At 37.1% G+C, this 27,245-nt stretch overlaps 1 protein-coding gene and 1 long non-coding RNA gene across 2 annotated transcripts in view; one reads left to right on the top strand and one right to left on the bottom strand.

Moving 5' to 3' along the window:
* Positions 1-27,245, top strand: part of MYO5A (myosin VA) — a 217,645-nt gene that overhangs the window by 2,219 nt on the left and 188,181 nt on the right.
* The window catches only part of LOC306655510, a 214,048-nt gene continuing 212,864 nt past the window's right edge, over positions 26,062-27,245 (bottom strand). Inside the window, exon 2 of the long non-coding RNA XR_013762275.1 lies at positions 26,062-27,187. This is a non-coding gene — a long non-coding RNA (uncharacterized lncRNA). The remainder of the gene's footprint in view (positions 27,188-27,245) is intronic.

Genomic DNA, 27,245 nt, shown 5'->3' with positions numbered 1-27,245 from the left:
TGCCTCTCCTAAATACACCTAACACCTAAAATAGTCTGATCCCTGTTTGTTGGTTGGTTGTCTCTGTGAATGGGCCTTAGCTTAATGGCACGGCAGGAGTATTTATGAGCATCCTCTGTGCTCATAACACAACTTAATGTCGAGAGTTTTCAACAAATCACAGTTCTTTCCCTGAAGGGGCTCAAGATCCCCACTTCCTCCTCTTTTTATCTCCTCCCCACTACTGAGAATTGAACCCAAGGGACTTTACTACTGAGCTACACTTCCATCCCTTTTATTATTTTTAAAATTTCCATGTAGAGTTTTGCTAAGTTGTCAAGCTCAACTTTGAACTTGGGATCCTCCTGCCTCAGCCTCCCGAGCCACTGGAGAATAGGCATGCCCCACCATACCCAGTGAGTAGAGTAAATATTTTAAGAGCAAAAGCTAGGTTCATGGCTATAAATTTCTGGAAACTAACATTTTGGTTAAATGTGCTTATGGGCTTTTTAGGGGTGTTGTTGGGTATCTATTGAATTTTAAACTGCAGCATTTTTGTGCTGTTCATACACTGTAAAAATCCACCAATTTAAGATGTATGATTCCAATGATTTTAGTATATTACCGAGTTGCATGTTGATTGTTTTTTAGGTCTACTTGCCTAAAGAATGGAAGGTAAAAAAGCATCTGGTGATCTCTCATTGCTTCTAATTTTAAAAATATTGGTCTTTTTTTCTTTTTGTGGAACTGGGGATTTAAGCCAGAGGCACTCGTCCACAACTTATATCCCTAGCCCTTTTATTTATTATTTAGCATTTTGTTTTGAGACAAAAGGGTCTCATTAAGTTGCGAAGACTGGCCTTGAATTTGCGATCCTTTTGCCTCAGCCTTCCAACTTGCTGGGATTCCGTCTTTGATTACTGCTCCCTGTGTGAAAATATTTGTTAGTCTTGTCTTGCTGGTGGATATGTGCATCGTAACATCACCCATTGATGCTTTCAGCTACAAAGTAGTCACCATTTGTGGAGCAGGGCTTATCAGTTAGACCTTTAAGTAGCATGAGCACAATGTATGAGTTTCATATTAGTGCTCTTCATATGAGGTTTCTAGACACCATATAGCACCACAATACCATGGGAACGGCCCAAATTACCTGAAGCTATTTAATTAGGAGTCCTATGATATGTTAAGATACTGAGTTTTTAACAGTACAAAAATAATCTGAAGCCACAACGCCATGTAAATTTTGCTAGATAAACAGCTTTTCAGGTCAGTAGATTGTATATTGTAATTTTCCTTTCCCACCATATTTTTTTTTATACCTTCTTGAAGCCACATGGCCTAATTTTTTCTGGCATAGTTCCAGTTTTATATTTTATGCTATCGTTCTTAAACCATTATTCCTGGAAAGTCTAATATTTGTTTAAACTTCATTTCTCAGACTGCTGTCGTCCCTCTTAAAGCAGGACGAAACTCTCATCCCTGATCATGTGCCCTGATTGGGAGTTGGCAAGCACATGCTGTCCTCAAGCCTCCTCCCCAGTCACATTCCATTCTCTTTGTATTTGCTCCTGATGTTCCTAGACTTGTTAATGGCACTGCTGTCTCCTAGCTCCTCAGGTTGGAAACCTCAGCATCCTTTCTCTTGTCTCACAGTCTACATCTATTCCAGTTCTAATTCACATTGGCTCCAACTGACTGTTCAGATTCTGAACCACTACTGGCACATTTTTTTTCCCATATAAAGAAGTGGATAAACAAGTAAACTCACATCGGCATCCTGAACAGAGTGAGTATAGAGGGTCAAACTGGGAGCCAGGGAGTCTAAGGAGACTGTTTTCAGAAACCAAAATGTGAATTGATGAATGTCTGGTAGATTGCATGTGCAGAAAGTGTGTGGAAGAAGGGGACAAACCTGAGAGGTTTCCAAGTTAGATTTCACATTGGATGGGAAAGAGGGCATTGGACAAGAAAATGCTGTTAGCTCCAGCCTTAGAAACTGGAAGCTAATTGCTATTTCATCATGAATTTTTATTGACTCTTGAAAACTACACAAATACTTCTGAACTCCTTGAGCAAAGCAGAATCCTCATGAAATTTGTTTGCTCTTGAAATTTGTTACTCTATACTGAAGCATGAAAGCTCTGTGTATTGTTCAGTGGTTAAATAAGATTATAGAGGTTCTAGTTCTCATAAGAGTTACTACTGCCAAATAGTTTAGATCTTCTTGGTACTTCTAGCTTTTTAACATTAGGGAAAACTGGAGCTGGGGATGTAGGTCAGTGGTAGAGTGCTTGCCTAGGATGCATAAAACAATGGGTTTTATCCATAGCACCACAAATAAGTAATAAATAAAGGGAAAACAGAAGGAAGGTCTGCAGTGGGAATCCAGGGATTAGTCTACAACCTGGAGAGGGGTGATGGAGAACACTTTTGTATAGCAGCATGTAGTAACAAGTAAGAATTAATTTAGCTTCTCTGTTTTTAATTTTTTGATGAATTTTTCCTCCATTAGAAGAATTTAGGGGCACTTGGCCCACTTGGAGGGTGGATTTGGAAATATTTGTCTCCATTTCAGGCAATTGCTAATGAAGTACAAGGTGTTCTTGTATAAACTTCTGTCTATCTATGGAGTAAGATCCTGTCATAGTCTAAATATTGTGTGGGCAATTCCACTTCACTCTCCCCACCCCAATGGACATGTCTTTTATCACATAGTGGTCTGCGTAGACTTATTTTCCTACTTGTCTGCCTCCCCTCTCTCACCAGTTTTGTTGTATAATTTATATGCAAAAAAAATTTACTCTTTTTGAATATAGTTTGGTAAGTTTCAGCAAATATTGTGTCATGTAACCACACAAGTAAATTACAGAATATTCCCATAACCCCCAAAAGTTCCTGTGTGGCTGATCATGGTGGCACATGCCTGTAATCCCAGTGAGGAAGGAGGGTGAGGAAAAAGGGTGGCAAGTTTGAGGCCAGCCTCAGCAACTTAGCAAGAACCTGTTGAAAAATGAAGACTGGTGGAGGGGAGGGACGCGTGGGGTGGGGATGGAAGGGCCAAGAGTGTAGTTTAGTGATAGAGGGCCCCTGGGTTAAATCCCGAGTACACCCTCCACCACATACAACACACATGTAATTCCCTTCTGTTTCTATGTTTCTCTTCAACTCATTCAGAATTGACTAGAGTTGCACTTTTTTTTTTTTTCCCCTAAAGCGAATTTTGTGGTTCCACCTTAGTCCAACCAATAGTTGATAGAAAGGCCTGGCTTTGGGCATCACACCTGTGAAGTTTTGTTTCCAGTGAGAGGTGGAAAAGTACAAAAAGGTTTATTTAAATGGTTTATTTAATCTTTCCCCCACATTTGCAACTTGGCCTTTATTAACGATGCCTGCCTTTGGTGCTTTGTTTCTTTAGGTCTTCAGTGTACTATAATGCCCTTTGGCCAGTTTTGCCCTTTAGCTGTTCCCATTCTCATCTACCATGATTGTAATTTCAGTCTGAGTTTTTGCTAATATATCTTAAACTTTGCAGAAATTCATCCCTGGTCTTGTCATGCCGCAGGCATTCTCCGTGTCTCTTCTAAGCCCTCTAGCCTGCTTTACTTGGAATTCTTTTGTTGTTGTTGTTGGTACTGGGGATTAAACTTAGGGGCACTCAACCACTGAACCACATCCCCAGTCCTATTTTGTATTTTATTTAGAGACAGTCTCACTGAGTTACTTAGCACCTTGCTAAGTTGCTGAGGCTGACTTTGAACTCTCGTAGCCTCCTGTCGTAGCCTCCTGAATCACTGGGATTACAGGCGTGCACCATTGCGCAGGGCTGAAATTCTTAACCAGAAGACATTAGCTTTAAATATGTGCTGGGACTGCAGACTTTTTGCCAGTTTGCAGCTTAGGGGTCATGTAGTTATTTTGCTTTCAAAATAATGGCTCCAAATACTTGAAATCAAGGGAAAAGTGTGATACATTTCCCTATGTGTATAAGGACTATCTATCTATCTCCTTTGGCCTGATGTGTTGCTGTGGCCCAAAGGAGAGCAACATGCTAGGCTGGAGGGAGACTGGAAAAACAAAAGATAAATTTAGTCTGTCCTTGGTCATTTACTAAAAAAAAGCAAAAAACAAACAAACAAACAAACAAACAAAAAAACCATGCATTGTGACCAGGAATCCTGTATTTGTGATTGGGTTTTCTAATCCTTGCCACATAGACACTGAAACTAGAGAATTTCAGAACAGGAGAAATAAAATTATCAGGACAAGAAAGAGACTAGAGAGATTAAAAGGGTAGAACTCTCTGTTGTCTGTTGATTCTTCTTTTCTTTAGTATTGTGTATGGAACCAGGGCCTTTCACATGCTAGTCATGCACTGAACTACATCTCTAGCCTAAAAGGGTAGAACTTTCTGATTAGGAAGATGAAGGTGAGCTGGTAAAATAGTGGAGTATTTAACATCAAGAATAGTAGGAGTTTAAACTCCTACTATTAAGTGGGTGCAGTGGCACATGTCCATAATTTCTGCAATTCAAGATGATGAGGCAGTGAAGATGCAAGTTTGAGGCCAGTCTGGCCTGGACAATTTAGTGAGACCCTGCCCCCACTCCTGAAACATCAAGTTTCTCTACTACACTGAAATGCTGAGATGATAAGACTTCCTACCATTTTTTTCTTTTTTTACACTATTGGGGATTGAATCAGGTGCTCTACAACCAAGCTATTTGTCCTTTATATTTTATTTTGAGAAAGGGTCTCACTAAGTTATTGGACTGACCTCAAACCTGTGATCCTCCTTCCTCAGTCTCCTGAATCACTGGGATTATAGGCATGTGCCACCATGCCCAGCTAGATCTTGAAAGAATAAATTCATGCCTTAAATGAATTTCTGCCACAAACACTAAATTTTACATTTTGAAACTAATTACCTCAAATTACGGCATCATCCTAGTTGTAAATAGTAAGGACCTGGGTAATTCATGCATGGTAATTCTGATACACTGATTTGCCATATTTCTTTTTGACAGTGACAAACCATTTACCAGCTAGAGGTGTTATAGTTGGAAGTAACAGAAACCCAACTCAAGGCCAAAAGCATTTTATTGGCTTATATGACCCTTAAGTTTAGGTATGACTGGATTCATGGCTCAGATGTGGTCTTTGAGGCTGTCTGTGTCTGACTCACATGCTATCTGACATTAGTTTTATCCTCAGGACAGCTTTTTCCAGAGTGAAAAGGTGGTCAATAGCCTCTTCAGATCACACGATCACATAGCACTGGGCCTAGAGGAAGGGAGAGTGATAGAGGAATTCCCACAGCCCTTTCTTGGGTCATGTGCCCACTCACTATGCCCAGGGGGCAGTAGGGGAGGAGTGCCATGAGTGGTCAAGTCTGTGCTAGCCCCAGAGGTCTGGGGGAGGACAGGACACAGTAATTGATAGTTCCACTCTGGTGTCATGGGATAGTTAAGAGCCATTCCTTGTCAGAAGGAATAGTGCTGAGTAGCCAAAATGAAACAATCACCCTCAATTATTGTCCTCTCTGAATAGATCACCAAAAATAACAGTGATTAAATCGTGCTCCCTTTCTGATCTTTGAGCCAAAGAATGGGAGAGTTTTGCCCTTTCCCCCAGAAAATCATTTTGAATTAAAAAAAAAAAAAAGCCATGGAGAATCTGTACAAACATTACTAATAGCATGTCAGAAATTGAAGATTTGAAAAGTATTTTTATTCAATCTTGGTGAATAAGGGGACTGTGAACCTATGTTTCCTCCTGGTTTCTTTCTATTGTATTTCCTCAGTATTTTCTTCACACTTATATACATTATCTTCTTCCCTCATTTTTACCCAGTAATACATTACACAATTTCTTCTTCCCTTTTTGCCTATCCAGGTTATCCCTGTCATTTCTGGTGGTGGTCTTTCTATTCTGCTATTCTGCTTTTTTCCTTCCACCCTGTCATCTTATTTTCCTCCCATTTTTATATTTTATCTCCCACTCCCTAATATTCTGTTGTTTATTGGTTATACCGAATACGCATATACAACCTATAATGGAATAAAATCACTTTGGAGTGTTACTTAATTGTTACTTAGTAATTCTGATTCGGACAGGGTACTTCCTTGCTCCAATCCATGTACTTTTGCTTTGTTACCACTCTTTGAATCTGACCTCACAAGAGGAAATGGTTTTTGGCTTTGTATAAATAATTTTCTCTGTATGTGATTATGTGTGTTTCAAATAAACACTTTTGTTTTAGGCTAATTGTTAAACAGATTATATCAGCTAAACTTTAGTTTTTTCAGTTTACCATATTAGAATACTTATAATAAGATGACTAGTTTTTTTTAAAAAGATATGATCTCACCTTAAAACATCTTATATCAGTATTTAACACAACTTTTATATAAGACTGATATGCTTGAACTGAGAAAAATCTTACTAATTTGACAGTTCACCTAGGAGCAGAATTCCTGGAGATGTTTTCCTCAATTTCAAATGGATAGTTCTTATTTTCAAAATGAAAAAGTTAAACTACCAGACTTAATATTGCATTTTAACCCACTCTTACTGTTTGTAACTTACTATTTTTTTTTTCATCCTAAACCAAGATTTCTCAACCCTTGCACTGATAATAGACTGGATAAATTTTTTATTGTATGTGTGAGGATATGTCCTGTGTATCTCTTTTTTGAAACAGGTTCTGTATTGCTCAGGCTGGTCTCAAACATGTTGACCCAAGTGGTACTCCCACTTCAGCCGCCCAAGTAGCTGGGATTACAGGTGTGCACCACTGTACCCTGCTGCCCCAGACTTTAAGATTTTGATTAGGGTGAGAAAAAGTGGGAAAGTTAAAAACAGAAACAAAGATTACTTGGAAACACTTTTTAAAAAAATAGTTGACTTATAGGTAGTATTTTTCCTGTTTATAGAAACAAACACTGTAGGCAATTTAGAAGATACAGAAACACATAAAGGAGGAAGGTTTTTTTTTTTTTTTACATTGGCAAGGTCTTAATGTCTAGTGACTAGACATTTTAAGATTAGGACTCATTTGTCCAGTATATACACAGTATAGCAAAGTTAAATGAAATGCACATAACATGTAGGGCAATGAGAACTAAAAATCCTAGTATAAACCAAAGACCTGAACTCTAACCAAAGACCTTCTACACCTTCTTCCCTCTTTCCTCCCTCAATCCAATGAACAAGTACAGTGTACGGCTCAAAGGTTGGTTTAATAATTCCAAACACACTATTTCCCATCTGTTTTAAAAAGCTGTTTACAAAATGTTTTATTCTACTACTTCTGTTTTAAAATATATCAAGCACTTTTAAATATCTAGGAGAACTAGATATTTCATTTAAGAACTTGTCCGCTATGCACACAGTGCTGGTAAATTAAATTGTACACCTAACAATGGTTATAATCTTAGGTATCTTCTAATTTGATTGTTTTGTCCTTGAGCCTTTCCCTCCTTACTTCTTTCTCTACTTTCAGTTCAGTGGACAAGTTACAGTAATGCTTAGAGATGGGTGAAAAAATTCGTATCTAAAGTCATTTACAGAGGACAGACTTTCCTATGAATTTCAATACAAATGCACAAAATGTGCTAATTTTACTACTTGGTCATACTCTGGCAACATATTTAACATCTAAAGAATAGGTGTTGCAAAATTGGGACTCATTTGTCCATTATATATATAGTTTAACAAAATGCAAAAAACATATCAAAATATGATATCTGAAAATATCCAAGTATGTACACAGTAACTACCTTTTTGTAATTGCCTCCTTCCCACCCCTCCACATCATTGATGGCACTATATTGCTCACAGAGGTGATTTAATACTTCCATTCCCACAAGACAATATTTCATATGAATTTTAGCAAAAAAGATGTTTACAAAATGCTGTTTTACCACAGAGGAGGAAAGTTAAAATAATTATGCCACCCTGAGATTATCATTGTTAATTATCAATTTTATTTATTTATTTGCATTGCTGCTGATCAAACCCAGAGCCATTGCACATGGTAGTCAAGTGCTGTACCACTGAGCTCCATCCTCAGCCCTGATTTACTTCTTTTAGACAATGGTAATGGTTTTAAATGGTTCTAAATGGTTTTTAAATGATTTTTTAAACAACATATTGTGAGAATTTTTTATCATTTAAATATCCATTAAACATTTTTAATAGCTGCATAATATTTCAACATCTGGATGTACATAATTAATATATTGATGGGCATTTTTCACCATTAGAAGTCATGTGCTAGAATGAGCATAGTCATGTATAAATCTTTGCTTGAATTAGTTTTAGTCAATTTTAAAGACTAAGTCTCTGTGGCAAGAACTGGCATTTCTATATACGATAAGACATTCACATTCATTTTATTTTAAAAATAGCACTTTTTATGTGCATTGCCTCAGGGCTGGGGTGACCAGATGTCCCACTTCTGGGAGGTACTTTCTGCCATTCAACACTTTTATTCTGTTTTGAGTAGTAGAAACACACGTTTATTTAAGAAATTTAATTTTTTGCAAATCTGAACTTTTTTTCCCTCAACATTCTCATCATTGTTGCTTTTACTCTGTTTCTCAGGTTTGGAAGAAGCTGGGACAGAGAGAATAATTGAATTAGAATTTATAAAGAAAAAAAATCATGAAGCTTCTGTCTTAAGAATATAAATCATATATTTTAACTTAAATTACCTGGTAAATGGGACTCAGTGATGCATGCCTATAATCCTAGCAACTTGGGAGGCCAAGGAAGAAAGATCACAAATTTAAACTGAGCATCAGCAACTAAAAAGGGGATGTGGCTCAATGGATAAGTGCCCTTGGGTTCAATCCCTGGTTACACTCCCCCAAAAGTAAATAATAATAATAATAAAAAAGAAGAAAAAGAGAGAAGAATACCTGATAACATGTTATCATTTCATTGTAAACATGTCCACCTGATTATAACAAACTAACATTTGTCTGAAGTAATCCATGGATGCATTTGCTTTCAGAGGCAGTTGAGAACCTGAGAGCCTTTTAGCATCAACTGCCTGCTTTAGAACAATCAGAATTGAGTAAAATACAGCCAGTGATAAAGAGAGCAACCTAAAATTGATCCTTATAGTAATCAGAAACTGCTTCGGGGTTTGTGAGACCTTCAGGTCATTGCCGTGTATAGGGACCCTACCTAAGGACTTGACTTGGAATGGTAACCAGAAACCTTACATGAGGGTTGATGGTGTGAAGTCTTAGATATTGAAGTCCCATGAAACTGAGTTGAATCCTTAGCATCCTTGGAAATTTATTTCTTCATCAGTAAGACCCTGAGTTTTACCTTATCTTCTAGACTGCGACTTGGACAAATGTATGACTCCATAGCAGTATAATTATCCTAATAATGATTAATATTTACAGAGGCCTTATGTGGGCCAGACACTCTTCTGAGAACTTTGTTACAACTGTTTTCTTTCTTGGCTTCTACCCTTGCCTTAAAAAGAGAGGCAGTGTATTAGCAGTCAGGGGCATGGACATTATATCTAGAAGTTGGATACCAGTTTGAATCCTAATTTTGTTATACACTTTCTGTGTGATCTTAAGCAAATTACTTAACCTCTCTGTGCCTCAATTTCTCACCTGTACAATGGTGATAGTATCTATCTTGTGGACTTAATAATGACTGAATTATTTGATATATAAAAAATGCTTAGAATAGTGATCAGTACATGGTAACTATATATAAGTATTAGCTTGTTGTAGCAGTCATAGCTATCATTCTCTTTTCTCTCTGGCTGCTTTGTCTTAAACTTACCTGCCTCCTGTTGCCCCTTAGATATTTGTGTTCCTGGACTCTGTCTTTGACCTACATTTTCTTTTCTGATTTCTTCAGTGCTTCTGATTGTTCTCTTTTGTCACCTGCACTGTGATCAGCAGTACTGACCTAAGAGCAGATCTCAGTATGCTGCTCTCTAGCCTCAAAACCTCTGACTGGTACCCAGTGCTTTCCTCCCTCTCCTTAATTATCTACTGTACAATTAACTCATTCCTTAACTGGATACTTCAAGATGCATGATCTTTTAATAGTCCTACTCTCTTGGCTTGATCTTTTACAATCCTGGGATTTCTCAAACTTCTGTAAATAGCAGTTGTCCAGAAAGCTTTTTAAAATATAAATTTCTGGATCATGCCTCTAGAGACCTTTACTATCTGAGCTCAGGAATCAGCATTTTAAATCAATGCTGTAAAGGGTTCTGATGCAGGTAGTCTGTGGGACTCCACTCAAGACATTTAACCAGTCTTACTGTTAGAAATACTGGGCTGCCTCAAGGAATTAAACACATGCTGAGAAGTAGCTCAGCAAGGCAAACTTCACTTCTGCAGAAGAGTGTGCTACTGAACAAAGTCTGGCAAGCAAGCACCCTTGGGCAAGCAGTCCACCTGTTTTTATCCCTAATGCAGCACTGCGCCTTACCCTGATCTGAGGAGCTCAGGGTTACAATCTATACAATTGGCTAATTTTAAAATTGGGGCTTGCAAAATGAAGGGCTAGAGTTACAATGGCTGCAATTGAATACACATTGGGAAGTTCAAAATGGCTATGATAAGATCCCAATTAAGGCTAAATACTATATTCTGAAATTGGACTCCTGGACTTTGTATTGTTCACATTATCTCCCCCGCCCCGCGGTACTGTGGATTGAACTCAGGGCATTCAACCACTGAGCCACATCCCCAGCCCTATTTTGTATTTTATTTAGAGACAGGGTCTCACAGAGTTGATTAGCACCTTGCTTTTGCTGAGGCTGGCTTTGAACCTTTCTATCCTCCTGCCTCAGCTTCCCGAGCTGCTGGGATTACAGGTATCGCCACCATGCCCAGCTCACGTTACCTCTTGAGACCATGTTTAAGATTTGCTTAACTCTGTTTGCTGTACTTCCCCTTTGCCATGATTTCTTAATTAACAAGTGCTCAATAAAATTGAATGGTGTTGGTGAGTCTTAAAAATTTTAAGATTTTACAGTAGACACATTGTCAACTACAGTTTATTTTTATTTTTTTCTTTTTTGTGGTGCTGAGCTCTACCCACAGCCCCTTCCTAGCCATCCTTGATGTTTCACTTTCAATAAGTTTTCAAGAAAACTACCATGTGTTTCACTGGCACATGGTGGCGACCCAGTAAATTTTTGCTATTTTTGAAGGCAACTGGAAAAACTGCCTCCTTTATATTAAAACATAATTAAGAGTCTCTATGGTGAAAGATGTTTCATTGCCATTACTAATAATAGGTGTGAAATAGTACAGGAAATGACTTGCAGAATTACTTGGGGAGAGACTTTGCTTTTGAAAAAGTATTTTAAAACAGCATAATAAGTATCCAGTGAAGAACTTTGGCAGATTCAGAAATGCAAAAAAATAATTGAATATAACCCCATTATCCTGAGAAACTTGTAATATTTTGATGTTTGTCCTTCTAGTCTTTTTATATGTGTATATTTTCTTTAGCAAAATGGTTTCTTTGGTACATACTATTTTGTAACTAAATTGTTTAAGTAATGTGCTGTGAATATTTTCCTATGCCAATGCATTTTTTTCTGCGATGTTTTTAATGACTTCAAATATTTTATTATACAAATCAGTCATATCTTACTCATTCAGTTCCCTATGTTAAGTGCTTATAATTTTTTGAAGTTCACATATGACTTAAAGAGAACCAAAAGCCTTTCTGTGTTCATTTAAAAATAAATAAATTGCAGTTAATGAATTTTTCTTAAACAACAATATTGATACAAAACTTGGTGATTCTGATATGAATGTTAAGGATATTAATTTATTTAGAACTTAAAACACTAAAAGAATACAGGAATATCAAAGCACTCAGGAATAAATCCTTAATATAATTACATATTTGGGATATCAGAGTGTGCCAGCCACAACAGCTAATTAGAAGGAAATTTTCCAGACAGGGGTAGATAGAACAGTGTTATTAATCAGTGGGCCAGGTGAATCAGATTGTTTCGTTTGTTTGTTATTTGCACAATCCCTGAGTGCTGGGACTCGAACCCAGGCCTCCAGCATGAGAGTCAGGAACCCTACAAGGTGAACTAAACGGCCTGCATGGCCAGGTGAATCAGGATGAAAGATCCCTTCCTTCTCCAGTATTTTGGAAGCCATATGGCAGTATGGATTTTATTAGAACCTACATATTAATATACCTGTCTTCTCCTGGTAACCAGGGAGACTATATCCCTGGCTAACCAAAGCCATATAGGATCTGTTGAACCCCTGCATCCATATGTAATGGCAGGGTTGACTGGCTGCTCAGAATCTGTTGTCTTTAGAAACAGAAAGGTTGACTTAGGCCAAGTGGAGAATAATACAGCAGAGGCAATTATTCAAGAAAAAAACATTCTTTGAATCAAGAGAAGTAATGTGGGAAGTAAACTCTGATAAATGACATTTTGAAGCTTTTAAGCTTTGAAAAGGAGTCTTTGAGTTAGTGTATTTCAAATAACCCCCTCTCCCTGTCTCCAGTTGGCTAATCCTGTAATTAAATGTTTCTAATAAAGAGTTTACAACTGAAATGTGTCTGGGAAACTGGGCAAAGGTCTTTGGGGGCCTGGTTCTTGAGAAGATGCTACATTCCTTGGGACAGAGGTATCATTTCCTAAAGTTAGAGTTTTCTGTGTCAGGAACATGCCTTAGTCTCAGGAAATTTGAGATTACCTGTGAACCAGAAAGAAGTTCTCAGTCACTGCCTGCAGGAGTCATGAGTGCCACATTGGCTTTTGGAGCTGGGGCCTCCACTGGAGAGTGTTTAAGGAAGCATCTGGACAAAATATAGGTTGCTATTTAACTGTTTAGATTTAGGATGTCTCATGTGAATTCATGAAAAATCTAAGTGGTGGAAACAGTTAAAAGGAAGTCAGCGCCTATTTACCTAATATGTAAGATTCAGTTGTGAACTGTGCCATTCTGTACATTCGATACAGATTCTTACAATAATTTTGTTTTTAAGGTTAAACATTTTCTATATTCTAGCCAGGTGCCATGGTGTGTTCCTACAGATTGGCTACTTGGGCTGAGGCAGGAAGATCACTTGAGCCCAGGAGTTGGAGCTGGCAACATAGTGAGACCCTGTCTCAAAAAATATAGCTTCCTGTATGCTTATCAATTGTTTCTGCAAATCTAAATGTACATAGATGAGTTGGCTTAGAATATGATCTTTATATAGACAGAGTCTCAACTGGAGCATTGGGACTACTTCTGTGAATGCATTTCAGTCTTAGTCAGTTTAATTTGGTTAAGTAGCAGTTGTCTAGTTTTCATTATCCACTGCCATAACAATTACATCTGATGTAGCTGGAGCTTAAAGCAGATGGGTGATGTTAATTAATTCCAATGAAACAAAAACTACCTCAAATAATTATGGAATAAACAGTCTCATTAAAGAGCCTTAGAGCCCCTCACCCCCCAAGAGACTAGAGAAAGAGGACGGCCCAGATTGTTCACTTGAGACCACTTTGAGCTATTGATCTATCTTAGAGGACTTCACCTGAGGCTCTGATTCCAGCATGAATCATTCAGGCCATGTGGTGATGTTCTTATTTCCTTTGAGGGCTACTCTCTGTTTGCTATTGGTGAGTTTTCAAGAGAGCCTGTGTGAACTTTGGCAAGTCAGAATCTAAAAATAACCTTATTTTTAAATTTTATTTATAGCTGTCATATTTTAGTTTTAACTGAGTTTTTGACCTAGTATGGCAAATATCTGTGTGTATATGTAAGGTGGCAAATACCAGGTAGGATTATTATTACTGGGTTATTAATTATTAATTACTAGATTATTAATTACTGGGTTATTACTGAAAGGAAGAAGTTTTGTGTTTTCCCATCTTGTTTTCTTCAGCTAATCATATTGTCTGTCAACTGATCTTCCTGGCATGGAGTTTGGTTTTTTCTCCAAATAGTTAAAGAGAGATGAACTATTGAGCAGGGATAGCAAGCATGGAAAAATCAGGAGAAGAGACAAGAAAAAAGGTCCTTTTCTATACATTATCATCTTGGTTTTCCAACCCAATGTAATGACATTGATTTGAGAAAACTAGAAAGGAGTTTAATCCACTTATAATTTTAATAAGAGATGAGAAGAGAGCAAGAGTTAATGTGTAACATATGGTTTATACTTTTTTGTCAAAAGGTCTAGTTTTCATTTGATGTTGAAAATATGATTAGGAGCTTCTGTGTTTAGGAGTTAAATTTCTGGAAGCATAATAGTAAAGATCTAGAGAGCTAAAGAAAAAGTTTTAAAAAAGGAAACATTAAAAACTAAAGTAAATAAAAAGTTATTTTGAGACTAGAGGTTTGAGTATAATCATTTGTGTTAGCTTTCCATTACTACAACTAATATTATCTGTGATAATAAACTTAAAAAAGAGAACATATTTATTTTGGCCTCACAGTTTTAAAGGTTTCACTCCATGGTTGTTTTGGTCCTGTTGCTTTTGGATCTGTGGTAAGCCTATACATTATGGCAGGAGCATGTAACAGAGGAACCGCTCACCTCATGGCAGCCAGAAGCAAGAGAGAGATAGAAAGGGGTTGGATTCCCTCTATCCTGTACAGGGACACCCCTCTAGCGACATGAGACCTTCCACTATATTTCAGTAGCAGTAAGTGGAGAATTGTCTTTAACACATTGGCCTTTTTTGTTTCATTGGCCTTCAGGCAACATTCAAGTTCCAAACTATGGCATTACCCAAATGTGAGTTAACAGGTGTATGAGAGGCAAATAGGGTTAATGTCCTTGGGGCAGAAACAACCAGTTACTCAGGAAACAAATGGCATACCTATAAATAATATTGCCTAATGTGCTATGGAGGTAGCAAACTCAGAGTAGATGCAAAAGAGGGGAGATTGTAGCATATGAGAGTCATATATGGTTGTACATTATCTTTGTCATGATCTCTTTTTTATCTAAGATTTTCTAAAATTAGTTACAAGATTTATTTGGTTTTAATTTAGTAAGCATTTCTCACCTAAACCCAACTTTAGGTTTTTGAAAGATGTTATTCCAACAACTTTTCCTCTTTAGAATTTTCATGAATCTAATATATGCTGAAAAGAAGTTAGAGAAAGACTATTCACAGAAGAGTTAAACTTTACAACTCTAATGATAAGATACAAATGCATAAAATTAATAGGAAATACCTAGAAGAACAAATACAATAGCAAGCAGTAATGTGATATGGTTAAGAGCATGATTTCTAGAGGTAGTTTGAGTTTTTTTCTGTATGACCATAAGCAAATTAGTGGATGTATTTATTTTTGGGGCAGTGGAGAGACATAGATGTAAAGCATGGTACTTAGCACATGGTAATGGAGCCCATTAATGTTAACTCTTAAGGCAGTATTATTGACATCTATTTTAAGTGACCTGTAAAAAAAAAAAATCTGTTTTCTAAAACATGTAGTTTTAGATAGATTTCTGTCTTTCATACTCTTAAAGCATTTGAAGGGTTTCAGGACATGAGTTATGCACACTAATTAAAATTTCCCTTCTTTCTATAGAGGTTTTGGCTAGAGGTACTCTTTTCAGTTATAATCTGTCTGCAACTCATTGTCAACACCATCTGACATAGCTGTAGCTTTTATTCCTGCCCCTGTTGTCTCCTTCATCAACATTATCAACTTTTTTTTTTTTCTGCCAGAAAGGGGAACTGTATTCTAAATGAGGAATCTTAAAGGTCCTGTACCCAATAGCAATCAACAAGGATCATTAGCATCTGTGTGTAACATGCAGCTATTTCATAAATTGTTGGTTGAATCCCAAATGCCAGTTCCAGCCCATTTCTCTTGCCACTATAGAGTTTTGAAAGACAAATATGCCTTTTTATTACAATTTCCTTTGCAGTTAGGATTAGCTGCGTGGTTCAATTCTTGCCAATGTAATAATAGAATTTTTTGGAGGGCCTCTACAAGAAAAAAAAAAAAAAGTACTTCTTTGATAGGAGGAACAGAAGCAAGAGAATAATTTGGATGCATACTCTCTTCTTCCATCCTTAAGTATGGAATATGATATATGAAATTAATATGATGTATGCAATCAAGTAGCAATCATGAGGGAATTAGCCTGAAAATGAAAGACTGACAAGCAAAGATGGTAGAGCAGAAAGCCTAGGTTCTTTATAACATTATTAGGCTTCCAGAAAAACCCTGATAACCTTTTCTGGATTTCTTGTTCAGTGCACAAAGAATTCCTAATATTTAAGCTATTTAGACTTTTCTGTTCCTTACAGCTGCAAACATTCCTAACTAAAGCAAGATACACCTTCTTTGGGTTGGGATATAGCTTAATGGTAGAGTGCTTTCCTAGCATTCACATGGCTCTGGGTTTGATCCCCAGCAGTGCAAAAATACAAAAAACAACACAAAACAAAAAACCCCAACTTTAATGTGAATAAAATTAATATAAAATTGGAGGAGTTGTTAAGTTTATACACTGTTATTTCTTCACAAAACCAATACAGGTAACAGGGAATATGGCAGAATTCAGGAGACAAAAGATTAATTCTAGTCATACTTTGGTGACATGGGCATCAATATCAAACAACTCAGGGCTAGTCATAATTTCTAAACACTCGGCTACATCTGGAATCCATTCCTACTATAGGTAGATATATATTTTTTTTCCTTCGTGGTGCTAGGGATTGAACCCAGGGCCTTGTGCTTGTAAGGCAAGCACTCTGCCAACTGAGCTATATCCTCAGCCCTACAAGTAGATTTTTTTAAAAAATCTATTTTTTTATTTAGCTTTTAATTTTCTGCAGACTGCATTTTGATTCATTGTACACAAATGGGGTTAATAGATTTTTAAAGTCTTGGTTTTGTCAGGCTTTCCTCACCTGAACATGACAAAGGCAAGAAATGAAGTTTCAATAATATGAAAAAAGCTGGGTATGAGTAAGAGTGAGTGGGTAGGAGATGTCAATTAAAGGATGAGCATATAGAGGCCATACCAGTCTTCCTACCAGAATTGTTCCTAGCACACACCCTGAGTTTATGGTAGCCATATGTTTTTGAATTTCAGTAGGGGAAGAAGAGAACAAGCTGTTTGGCTTCTTAGTGATTGCCTTAGGCTTGGTTTCTTAGTCATTTTTCTGCCCATCTATGGTTTAGGAATTGACCCAATAAATGCTTGAAGGGGAAAATATGGGCACCTGGGTCTGCCTCCTCTTCTGTTAGATCTTGGCCTCTTTAATATTGAAATTCAGTGCTACTGATGAAACGACATTTTGTTTTTTTCAAACCAGTGAGACTGCCAGAGTTTTGAGTTGACACTTTAAGGTAAATGGGCAGATGACCTGAACACAAAATATAGAGCAGCCAAATTTAGGGCTCATCTCAGTGTGGTTTACCCTTCTCTTGGGATTTGGCCTCTTTAAATCATGATTCTTTAGGAATCATGTGGGATTTTTTGCATTGCTTCAGCTTTCAAAGAATGTTAATATGATAGAAGTTACTCTATTGCTTCTAGAGTCAGAAGTTGTTAGGCTATTTTGTATGTGTCTGTTTAAGCATATCATATTTAGATGCAGAAATTATTCAGATGATCTTTAATATAAAATTTCTTCTGAGTCTTTAAACCATTTTAAGAATCTGCTAGGGAAAGTAATAGTTTATGAAAATTTTATATCCAATATTCTATTTTCTCAAAATTTATAATACAGTATGTGTGTGTGTGTGTGTGTGTGACTTCTGAATGACTTTCTACTTTTTAAAAAATGACCTACTTAGAAGATGGAAAGATCTCCCACATTCTTGGATAGGCAGAATTAGTATTACCAAAATGGCCATACTTCCAAAGGCACTATACAGATTTAACGCAATTCCAATAAAGATCCCTGTGACATTCTCATAGAAACAGAAAAAGCAATCATGAAATTCATCTGGAAGAATAAAAGACCCAGAATAGCCAAAGCAATCCTGGGCAGGAAGAGTGATGCAGGAGGTATCACAATGCCAGACCTTAAACTCTTCTATAGGGCAATAGTAAAAAAAACGGCATGGTACTGGCTCCAAAATAGACAGGTAGATCAATGATACAGGATAGAAGACACAGAAACATACCCACGTAAGTACAGTAACCTCATACTAGACAAGGGTGCCAAAAACTTACGATGGAGAAAAGATAGTCTCTTCAACAAATGGTGCTGGGAAAACTGGCAATCCATATGCAGTAAAATGAAATTAAACCCCTATCTCTCACCCGGTACAAAACTCAACTCAAAATGGACCAAGGATCTAGGAATTAGACCTGAGACCCTTCACCAAATAGAAGAAAAAGTAGGCCTGAATCTCCATCATGTTGTCTTTGGACCAGATTCCTTAACAAGAGCCCCATAGCGCAAGAAATAAAAGCAAGAATCAATAAATGGGATAGAGTCAAACTAAAAAGCTTTTTCTTAGCAAAGGAAACAATAATGTGAAAAGAGAGCCTACAGAGTGGGAGAAAATCATTTCCACACACACCTCAGACAGAGCACTCATCTCCAAAGTTTATAAAGAATTAAAAAAACTTTACACCCAAAATACAAAGAACCCAATCAATAAATGGGCTAAGGAAATGGACAGACACTTCACAGAAGAAGATATACAAGTGATCAACAAACATATGAAAAAGTGTTCATCTCTAGTAATGAGAGAAATGCAAATTAAAACCACCCTCAGATTTCATGTAACTCCAATTAGAATGGCTATTATCAAGAACACAAGCAATAAGTGTTGGTGTGGATGTGGGGAAAAAGGCACACTCATACATTGCTGGTGGAGTTGCAAATTGGTGCAGCCACTCTGGAAAGCAGTATGGAGATTCCTCAGAAAGCTTGGAATGGACCCCTGCCATTTGACCCAGCTATTCCACTCCTCGATTTATACCCAAGGACTTAAAATCAGCATACTACAGTGATGTAGCCACATCAATGTTCATAGCAGCTCACTTCACAATATCTAGATTGTGGAACCAACCTAGATGCCCTTCAATAAGATGAATGGATAAAGAAACTGTGTGTAATATACCAATGGAAAATTACTCAGCCATAAAGAAGAGTAAAATTATGGCATTTGCTGGAAATGGATAAAGTTGGAAAATATCAAGCTAAGTAAAATAGGCCAAGCCCCCAAAATGAAAGGCCTGATAAGTGGATGACAATATATAATAAGGGGGGGTGGCGGGGGGGGAGAGAGAAGAATGAAGGAACTTTGGTGTAGAGGAAAATGGGGTGGGAGGGGGTGGGGGGACAGAAAGATAGTAGAATGAAACAGTATTACCTTAAGTATATGTACAATTACATGAATGGTATGAATCTACATTGTGTACAACCATAGAAATGAAAAGTTGTACCCCATTTGTGTACAATGAATCAAAATGCCAGTCTGTAAAAATAAAAAAAATCAATTAAAAAAGAAATGAGCAATAAAAAATAATTTTTTTGATTAAATACAGGTTACTTGTAGTCTCAGAGGAAATGGTATGCTTTTGCCCATATTTTCCCCACCTCCTTTAGTACTCCTGCATACTCAATCAAGTAAACCATATTTAGTGATGTCAATGGAGGCTGTGTAGCCATGACTCAGAATGCTTAGTACTCTTAGTATTTGGAACTTGTCAATGCTTTAGTCATGCTGAGGCCAGTGTCTTCCAGAGTATAACACTATTATGTGAGCATGTACTAGTGCTAAGGAGACAGTTTTTAAATGGAAGAAACATTCTCCATTCTCTGTTAACAATGTGCTATGGGAAAGAGTAGCTACATATTTATTTTATAACTTAACAATAACTCCAAGTATAATCAATCTGATTTGCAATCTATAGCTTGTTTAAGATGTGACAGCCTCTTAGTCTATAGCTATAACAATTACTTCAAAACTTCTGCTTTTGAGATACAGTTTGCCGTGAAAAAAAGTATCATTTCTATCTCTGTCTTCCAAACATGAGAGTCAAGGTTCAAAGCATTTTTTACTTATGCCCTGACAACATTTCTTCCCTCAGACCTTGATGACAGAACAAGGATTTTATTAGCTCTTATTCTTATCCCCACCCAGCATAAAGGCCCTGTTGACTCACAGTCCAAGCACTAGGTCTGAGTCTTTTCTGGTGATTAAAATTAAATAAAAATTTTATTATGAAAAGAAATCTAAATATATATGAAAGTAGAAAGAGCAGTACAATCAGTTACCTTATACCTGTGTCCCTAGGTTTAACATCATCAACTTATGAGCAACTGAGGTCACCTATACCCTTACCTGCTTTTTTCTTCCCAGTTATTTTGAGACAATACCAGATATACTGTCATTTCATTCCAATTATTTCAGTATGTTTCTATATAGAAAAGTTAATATAGCAGTTTTGACTTCTGTTTTCTGAAAGGCCTATTTACAAGGTTGACCCTTAGCTAGTATCAGGGAACATGGATTTGGAGAGAAACTCTCACAACCCTAACTGGTAATGGCTCACTGTGCCTAAGCTTTGTGTATAAACCATATTGTTTATGCTGAATATCTGCTTTCCTTCTAAGCGGCTGGAATCTTGGAATATGCTCAATAGTGTAACTATGTAACCAGGCTCCGATAAAAAAACTTTGGCATTGGAGTCTGTAGCAAGCTTCTCTAGTTCATAGCACTGTCTCAACTTGTTGCTGGGGGAATTAGGCCCATCCCGGTGACTCCACTGGGAGAAGACTCTTGGAAATTGGCAACTGGTTTCCTCTCCACTTTACTCCCATGCTGCTTTCCCTTTCCTGATTTTTTCTTTGTTACCTTTTTGCTGCTCATAAGCCATGTACAGTATGCAGAGTCATGTGAACCCTCCTACCAGATCCCTACATCTGGGAGTAATATTTGGAATCACTGGCAGAATATCTCTTACTTAAACACTTAAAAGCTATCCATCCATCTATCCATCCATTTGCACACGTCTCCACAATACTATTATCATATCTAAAAAATATTCATACTTCCTCCATAATATCAAATATCAAATTGCCATTTGCATTTTCAATTACCTCACCAGTATCATAATCTTTCTTAAAATTTGTTTGAATCAAGATTGTGATATTGTAACTGGGTTGATACCTTTTTAAGTTATCACTGTAGGTTCCCTATCTCCTTTTTTTTTTTCCTTGAAATTTATTTGCTGAAGAAACTGAGTCATTTTTCCTGTGTTATTTCCCACACTCTTTTTGTTTACTGTACTGCTATGGGGTAGTTTATTGTGTTCCTCTGTGAATGGTAGTTGGATCTAGGAACTTTTTGTGTGAGATTTTGGAAGTCTAATGCTGCCTTATATCCTGAGAACATGCCTTAGTTTTCATTTGATTAATATTTGCCAAACATATTGAGGTACTGAATAAAAGGGCTCTGACAATAAATATCTTTGTTTCATTAGCATGAGACTAGATCTTCTGACACTGGGAGCATGATTCATCCTTGAGAAATTCTGGTGAAAGGTACATGGCTTAGTGTTTATTACCTGCCTTTCAGGTACTAATTCTTCCTGGCAGAATTCTCTGAGCAAACTAACTTTATTGGGGGTTGGAACTGCACCATGGTGATCAGATTCTCTTTTTTTTGTCTAATTATTTTTGGTAAGGCCCTAAAATCTTAAAACAGGAAATATCAGAACCCTACTAAAAACTGCATACATACCCCAACATATATAAATTTTTTATGCAACAAAATCCTTCAAACCTCATTAATTAAGTTCTTTGTAAATAATTATTATCAGTGGGTTTTTTGCTTTTTTTGTTTTTGGTACTGAGTGTTGAATGCAGGGGCATTCTACCACTGAGCTATATCCTCATCCCCTTTCTACTATTATTTTGAAACAGGGACTCACTAAATTACTGAGGACTCACTAAATTACTGAGGAACTTGTGATTCTCCTGCCTTAGCCTCCCAGCCACTGATATTATAGGCAAGTGCCACCACACCTAGCCTATTAGTGCATCTTAATTGTACAAAGTAATGAGTTCATTGTGACAATTTCACACATGCTTCTCGTTTACATTGATCATATCCACCTGTTTCCCTCCTTTCTTCTCCTTACTAGGTAGCTGCCTTTTCTAAATAGCACCCCTTCTACTTTTTTTTGGGGGGGGGCGGGTGGTGGTGGGGATTGAACCCAGGGCCTTGTGCTTACAAGGCAAGCACTCTACCAACTGAGCTATCTCCCCAGAGGCCCCTTATACTTTTATTATGTCTTTTTTGTTTTGTTTGTTTTTGAGTTACTAGTTCCTTTGACTTTATAGGAATAACCCAACAGCGAAAGTTTAATGTAATAATAGGAAAAGAAGTCAAACTCTCTGTTTGCTAGTGATATGATCCTATATCTAGAAGACCCAAAAAAACTCGACCAGAAGACTTCTAGAGCTTATATTGTTTAACAAAAGCAGCAAGATTACAAGATCCACACCCATACAATCAATAGCTTTCCTATATTCAAACAGTAATTCAGCTCAGGGAAAAAAATCAGGAAAACCATCCCATTCAACAGGTAATCTCAAAAAAAATCATCAAATACTTGGTATTAATGTAACCAGGGAGGTAAAAGAGCTCTACAATGGAAAATTATAGAACACTGAGGAAAGAAATGAAGAAGACCTTAGAAGATGGAAAGACATTCCAGGTTTTTGGATAGTCAGAATTAATATTGTCCAAATGGCCATACTACCAAAAGCAATATACAGGTTCAGTGCAGAGTCCCCATCAGAATACCAGTGACATGCCCGGCATGGTGGTGTTACACCTGTAATTCCAGCGACTCTTGGGAGGCTGAGGCAGGAGGATGATAAGTTCAGGTTAACCTCAGCAAACTTAGCAAGGCCCCTAAGCAACTCAGTGAGACCTGTCTTAAATAAAATATTAAAAAAAGGGCTGGGATGTGGTCTCAGTGGTTGAACACCCCTGGGTTCAATCCCTGATACTAAAAAAAAAGGCAAAAAAAAAAAAAAATGAACATTTTCCACAGAATTAGAAAAAACAATTCTTAAATTCATTTGGAAGAGTAAGAGACCCAGAATAGCCAAGCAAAATTAAACAAGAAAAGTGAAGCAGGAGGATCCTAATTCCTGATTGAAATTATACTATAGAGCTGTAGTAATGAAGACCAAAGGAATAGAATAGAAAGTCACAGAAACAAATCTATGTACCCTATAGCCATCTGATATTTGACAAAAGTGCCAAAAATGTATCATGGAGAAAGACAACCTTTTTAACAAATGATGCTGGGAAAACTGTGTCAGATATATGTAGCAAAAATGAAATTAGGTCCCGTCTCTCACCCTATGCAAACTCAATTGAAATGGAGCCAAGACTTAGGAATTAGAAACTTTACCAACTGATGGAATAAAACAAAGGGTCAACACTCCATTACATAGGTACTGGCACCTACTTCCTTAGCATGATCCCCCTAAAAAGCAAGAAATAAAACCAAGAATTAGTAAGTGGAATGCTATCAAACTAAAAATCTTCTGCACAGCAAATGAAAAAGGAGCCTAAGAGAGAGAGCCTACAGAATAGGCCAACTGTCCCTCAGAGAGAGAGTTAATATCCAGAATATACAATGAACTCAAAAACTTAACACATAGAAAAAACAACTCAATCAACAAATGAGCAAAGAACTAAACAAACTTCTCAAAAGAAGAAACACAAATAGCCAACAAATATATGAAAAAATGTTCAACATCACTAGCAATCAAGGAAATGCAAATCAAAAACTGCACTAAGATTTCATCTCACTGGTCAGAATGGCGATGATTAAGAACACATACAAACAATGCTGGTGAGGATGTAGAGGAAAAGTATACTTGTACATTGTTGGCAAGAACTGCAGATTGGGACATTCACTCTGGAAAGCAGTATAGAGAGTCCTCAAAAAACTAGGGATGGGACTACCATATGACCCAGCCATCCAACTCCGTGGTATTTTCCTGAAGATCTAAAATCATACTACCAGCAACACAGCCACATCAATGTTTATAATAGCACATATGAAATCAACCCAGATGCCCTGTCGGTAGATGAATGGATAAGAAATTATGGTATATATGTACAATGGCATCTACTCAGCCATAAAAAGAATGAAATTATGGCATTTATTGCTAAATAGATGTACATGGAAAAGATCATGCTAAGTGAAATTAGCCAAACTCAGAAACTCAAAGGTCAAATGTTTTCTCTCATATGTGGAGGCTAGAATAAAATAAAGGAAAAGGGGGAGGGAAAGATAGGAAAACAAAGACCAATCAAATACAAATTAATAAATGAGCAAAAGGAAGTAGAGTAGAGTAGAGGAAGAAGATTGGGAGAGGATAGGGAGGATTGGAGGGAAAAGCGGAGGGAACCATAAACAAATCAGTTTTCATGCATGTATGAGTTTTTTGGGATGAATCCAACTACTATGTATAATTACAATGCTCGAATAAAAATAAAAATAAATGTTCTTTATTTTAAAAAAGTCTAATATAATAGATGTGCCTTTTTGAAATGAATGGTTGGTCATTTCACAAATATTTGGAATATGTGTATACTTTAAACATTTTTATTTTTAATTGTGGTAAAAACACATAACAAAATTTACCAACTTAACCACTTTTTTTTTTTTTTTTTGCAAGCATATTAAGCAGGTTTTATTTAAAGGTAATAATACAGACTTCTCCCGGCAGGAAGAAGGGGGCCATGGCTGATGTTCTAAAGTCCCAAGAAGTGAGCGCAACCTACATCTTTTATAGGTTAAATTCTCTTTTGTTCTCCAGTTCTCTCCCCCCTTATCTCTCCCCCCTTATCTCTCCTTCCTGCCTATGTGACTAGGCCTGGTTTTGCATTAAGTAAGAAGCCATGGGCAGCGGGAGGGCCAAGGTGATTCAGGCAGGCAAGGGCCCAGGGGGCATTAATTAGCAGCTCCTTATTTGCAGTTCTTGATAAAGGCAGGTAAATTTGGTAATCAATGGGCTCCGGAGATCCTTGACATTCCATTCTTCCAGGGGCAGTCCTCCAACTTCCAGAGGCAGATGGCTTCATGGCTTCATTTCCTCGAATTGACCGGATTCCCTATTTCTACACTAACTACCTGTCCTTAATTCTGGCTTCATTCCCCACTTTAGCTTTAGGAACTCCTAACTGCTTGTTAAGGAAATAAAAGGGGGCGTCGGTTGTTCTGGCTGCTTTGAAGCTGAAAGGGGGGGCAGCGAGGGCAAGCAGTTTGGAGTTCCTTTTTAAAAAAATCAGGTCACTTGAGGGGTCCAAGGAAGAAGTCTGGTTGGGGAAAGAGCAGGTTGTAAAGTCATCTGGGGGTGGGTGCTTCTATGATAGAAGAACAAAAAGACATGAGTAGTGAAATGAGATTAGTACAAAGTAAATGTTGCAGCATCTGAAACATGCCACTGAGTATCATGAAAATGACAGATGTCAATCTCTCACCAGGAGGTGGAAGAACTGAAAAATTGTTCCCATAACTAGGCCTAGCAAAGGCTGGAGAGGACAAGGCCTTTATTTGGGGACTTTAACATTGTCCAGGTTCTCAGGAATGTAAACACAACATTTAACTCTTAATGTCATAGGTGTCCCCAAAAAATATAGTTCTGTTACTTAGGGCTAGATTAACATATGAACAAACATAGATTAAGTCTACCTGTATAGCTTAGGAAGGTCTTAAACTGACTAAAAACTTTTGACTCCGGCAATTTCTCTTGATGGTTATCAGGCACATTTGCCAAAGACTCTTTCATTTGTAGCTTCTAGTCTTTATTCTAGTGGGCTAATACAAGTGTACATCTTAAGTTATATTTAACTATTATTTCTTTTAAATGCCCAAGAATGGCTGTATTTTGGTTTTAACTGTTTTGCTGGGTGTCTAAGATCAAGCTGGTCAAATTGACCTGGTTCCTATCTTGTTAAAGAGTCAGCTGAGTTCCCACAGGGGTCACTCAGAGAACTTGAGAGCAGATTCTTAGCTCCACCAGTGCCATTGGTTAGGCAGGGTCTTTGATGAGGTGGCTTCCTTTGGAAGCATCAAGGGATGTCTCCCTTTTTCCATGACCCTCCTCTGCAGCAGATGCACTGAGTGATTTTTCATCCTCTAGTCTCAACAATCTCCTTGATCAGGAGGTTGTGTGACCCAGAGTTGCAAAGCTCCTTAGAGAAGTTCTCTTGTTCGTGGGTTCAGGCTGACTGAGGGCAAAAGATCCAAATACTGGTCTATCTTGCCTTCTGTATTTAATTCCAATCTCTTAAGTTTGATCCTAATCATCCAGCAAGCCAAATCTCACCAGTCATAAGTAAGAGTACTGGGTTTTAACTTCAATGTCTATAACTTTACAATTATTTACCCTTTTATCTAACTGGAGTCTGCATTAGTACTGGAAGTTACCACTATCTGTTCTATAGGTGATGGCTTATTATCTCAAGTTACCTAGGTTGTGTGTTCTTGAAGCAGCTACTTCTGCAAAACATTAACAGATAACAGTTTTACAAAATGAAATTATCAAGAGTAAAAATGTATTCTGCTTGTATAATAGCTATCTTGAATTTTGACAGAAAACCACATTATATCCCCTATTTGAGATCATAGTAATTTTACAACAAAAACCAATCTTTTGACTATAACTTTAAATAAGCTGAAGTCTGACTTATTTTGGAATCACTCTAACGTGCAGTAAGGTGGGAGGCAGAGCCTTATCTCAGGTAAGGCGTGGCTCTTTACAAATCTTAAGTGTTCTAATTCTGATGTTGATCTTTGCTTCTTTCTTAAATGTCATTAAGTAGTTTACATATACTGTTTCCTGAGCCTATATAAACTTTATAATTAACAAAATTTAACATTGTACCTAAAACATGAATCAAAGAAAGGCTGAGAGAGCTTTTAATTTTCCTTTTGTGTGATAAATTGGCAAAATGTTTTCATATTTCACAATATTAATCTTTAAACAAGTCAGGCTCTAACTTTTATAAATACATTTATATTTGAAATTCTTTATCTCAGTGTAAAAAGTAACAAATTTTACACATACCCCATTGATAACAGGTCCTATACTAGAACATTAAATGATAGAAATTAATTCCCAATAAAATTTACTCTTTATAAGTTTAAAATTACCATTACAGACAAGTTTAATCTGGAGAATAGCAGCTTGATAAATTCCCTGCTTTAAAAACTTGTGTACCTTGGCGTAGATCTCGGTGGGACCTCCAAATCTGATAACTGCCATTTAC

Source organism: Sciurus vulgaris (assembly GCF_902686455.1).
Source record: "Sciurus vulgaris genome assembly, chromosome: 2".
In the NCBI taxonomy this organism is placed as follows: Eukaryota; Metazoa; Chordata; class Mammalia; order Rodentia; family Sciuridae; genus Sciurus; species Sciurus vulgaris.
The sequence above is the reverse complement of the archived record's forward strand: the minus strand, read 5'-3'. Positions and strand labels throughout refer to the sequence as shown.